Source organism: Rhinopithecus bieti, unplaced genomic scaffold (genome assembly GCF_001698545.2).
Source record: "Rhinopithecus bieti isolate Rb0 unplaced genomic scaffold, ASM169854v2 scaffold_5882, whole genome shotgun sequence".
NCBI lineage: Eukaryota > Metazoa > Chordata > Mammalia > Primates > Cercopithecidae > Rhinopithecus > Rhinopithecus bieti.
Genome location: NW_016805188.1, coordinates 838,115 through 841,872, shown reverse-complemented (window position 1 = coordinate 841,872; position 3,758 = coordinate 838,115).

Genomic DNA, 3,758 nt, shown 5'->3' with positions numbered 1-3,758 from the left:
CAGCTCTTTCTTTTAACTATACATAAGAAATTCAGAACACACTGAAAAGAGACTAAAAATGGAGGCAAGAGCCTATGTCTTTTTTTTTCAAGACAGGGCCTTCCTCTTTCACCCAGGCTGAAGTGCAGTGGCATGATTGTGGCTCACTGCAGCCTTGACCTGCCAGGCTCAAGTGATCCTCCCACTTCAGTTTCTCAAGTGGCTGGGACTACAAGCACCTGCCACCACACCTGGCTAATTTTGTTTATGTTTTGTGGAGATGAGGTCTCGCTATGTTGCCCAGGCTGGTCTCAACTCCCAGGCTCAAGTGATCCTCCTGCCTGGGCTTCCCAAAATGCTGGGATTATAGATGTGAGCCACTGCACCTCCTATGTCTTTTAAAAACTATTGTATATTATAAGAGAGAAAATAAGTTAGCATTTATTGAACTTCATTAATTGTTCCATCCATACTCAAGTTTAAAACTCCTACTCATGAATTCTGTATATAAAGTGACTGATTTTGGAGACAGGATTTTGTTTTGTCTAGAACAGTGCTTCTCATCCTTTTTTGGATTAACAAACTCTTTTGAGATTCTGACACCACCTATGGACATTCTCTTAAAAGTTTGCCCATCACTGTACCTCTTTGATGCCACTCAGTGGACCCCAGACCTGGAGCTAGAGGTGAGCTGTTAGGTCCTTAGTTTATATCTTCTACTAAGATGTTAGGCATTTTAGAAGAATTTACTTGATTACATCTAACTAACTATTTTTTATCTTTGGCTCTATAATCCACATCAAAAAAAATAATATGGAAAAAGGTTAACTCTTGTCTGATAGACTGGATTTTCTGCAAAGATTCCAATTTTCACTGAAGGAGCAACCTGAAATACAATAGATATAAGAGAAAAACCATGGTGTATTGTCTTTCCATTTCAGAAGTGTATGATCAAAATTTCATGATGTTTGTACTTCTCTTGCTGGTTGTGTCTATGCTGGGTTTGTGATATAATTTATTAGTGGTCTCTCCAAATGGTTTTATTTTGTCTAGGCTAATGTCATAAGAACTTCTGGTAATATATGAAAATATATAAAATTTTATAGCCCATCACCAAACATCCCAATTTTAAAACAATGTCATTACTTGTAAATGACAAGAGGAAAACTCTGTCTCAAAAAATAAATAATAAATAAATAATTATTATAATAAATAAAATAAATAAATGTGCATCACTTTTTTTTTAAGTTTGCTGAGGATTTGAAGGTGGAGTATTTTATACTTACAGTCCTAAGCTGTATTTATTTTACAGTATTTAGAAAGTCATTTATATGATTAGGAGCCTCAGTATATGTAAGCAAACTGGAACCACTTTTTTTTTCTTTTTGAGATGGAGTCTCACTATGTTGCCCAGTCTGGCCTTGAACTCCTGTGCTCAAGCAATCCTCTTGCCTCAGCCTCCTGAGTAGCTGGGACTATAGGTGCTCACTGCTGTGCACATTTCCAAACCACTTTTGATGACTCCAACTTAGCCAACACTTCACCCAATGCATGTGTTATTACTTTTTTTTTTTTTTTTCAGTTTCAACATTTGTAAGTCTGTCTTGGTTTTAGCATGATACAGCTATCAAGATTTTTTTAAATCTTAACTAAAGAGAGGAATGATTCAGCAAGTGGGTTGCAAATGGAACAAAAGAATTTCGATAAACACCCGGAAAATAAAGATAGCAGGGATGGTTCAACAGTGATAGATAATCTGTAGAAACCAGGGTCTAATCTCCCCATACACTTGGGAGTATGCTTTTTGGAAGGTAGAGAAAAATGAAGAGTCACAGGGAAAATGTGTTATTCCTGCAGCAGCTGTATTTCTAAGGCTTCCAAACTGCAACTGGGTTATGTACAAGATGTTTTTTTCAGAGTGTGGGTGGGCAGAAAAAAATCTAGTTTCATGTTAAAATAACCAAAGAATGGCCGGGCGCGGTGGCTCAAGCCTGTAATCCCAGCACTTTGGGAGGCCGAGACGGGCGGATCACGAGGTCAGGAGATCGAGACCATCCTGGCTAACACAGTGAAACCCCGTCTCTACTAAAAAATACAAAAGCTAGCAGGGCGAGGTGGCGGGCGCCTGTAGTCCCAGCTACTTGGGAGGCTGAGGCAGGAGAATGGCATAAACCCGGGAGGCAGAGCTTGCAGTGAGCTGAGATCCGGCCACTGCACTCCAGCCCGGGCGACAGAGCGAGACTCCGTCTCAAAAAAAATTAAAAAAATAAAATAAAATAACCAAAGAAGAACTGTGTACCTTTGTGTTTTTGCAATGTAAGGAGGAGGCAAACAGCAAGTTACTTCTATATGTACAACTCAAAGGTACCTTACTGTTTCCAATTCCATCTTAGAGGGACAATGAATTAACTGAGTGTGGCCTATACAGTCAGATTTTTCCGCATTGAATCCTCCTTCTGTCACTTCCTTGCTATTTGACCTTGGTAAGATTCCTTAACTACCCAGTGCCTCAGACAGAGTTTCCCCATTTGGTAAAATCTGATAACAATAGAGTGTATCTTGTCAGTAAGTTAATGCCTATAAGGCTCAACCACTTATTAAGCCTGATATATGTGTGTTCAATAAATATGAATTTATTTTAATAGTTTTAGCTTATTATTTCTTCTTCTTCTTCTTCTTCTTCTTCTCCTTCTTCTTCTTCTTCTTCTTCCTCTTCTTCTCCTTATTATTATCATTATTTTGAGATGGAGTCTCACTCTGTGGCCCAGGCTGGAGTGCAGTGGTGTGATCTCAGCTCACTGCAACCTCTGCCTCCTGGGTTCAAGTGATTCCCTTGCCTCAGCCTCCTGAGTACCTGGGACTACAGGTGTCCACCACCATGCCCAGCTAATTTTTGTATTTTTAGTAGAGATGGAGTTTCACTATGTTGGCCAGACTGGTCTTGAACTCCTGACTTCAAGTGATCAGCCCACCTCGGCCTCCCAAAGTGCTGGAATTACAGGTTTGAGCCACCTCACCTGGCATTTCACATTATCTTATTGTTACCACTACTAAGTGACAGAAACATTCCATTTGACAATTCTCTCTGCATTTCTCAATGTCCACATGGATTTCCCAGAGTTATTAATTGAACACATTTAACTTCTCTTTGTTACTTTGGAGGTTTCTTCTTTGCCATCTTTGGGAACCATGTTGACCATGCTCTGATTCTCGATGACCACCTTTCACTTCTCTTTTCCTTTGGCCTCTTATGAGAGCCAGGCTCCCTGCCCTCCCCTTTTTTTTTTTGGCTAATTTGTTACTCACTAACCCATCTCTTCTCAGGGGGACATAGCTCTAGGAAATTGGAGATTAAAGGAATTTATGAAACTAATGTAGACTAGGTGTAATTCGGCCTGAACTGGGGCTGTAGGACTAGGGATTTAAATTTAAATGTGTAGACCAGGTGCGGTAGCTCATGCCTGTAATCCCAGCACTTTGGGAGGCTGAGGCAGGTGGATCACCTGAAGTCAGGAGTTTGAGACCAGCCTGACCAATATGATGAAACCCCGTACTCTACTGAAAACACAAAAAATTAGCTGGGTATGGTGGCAGGTGCCTGTAATCCCAGGTACTCAGGAGGCTGAGACAGGAGAATCGCTTGAACCTGGGAAGCGGAGGTTGCCGTGAGCCGAGATTGCACCATTGCACTCCATCCTGGGCAACAAGAGCGAAACTCCATCTCAAAAGATAAATAAATAAATAAATAAATAAATACACGTATCACTTTTTTTTTTTTT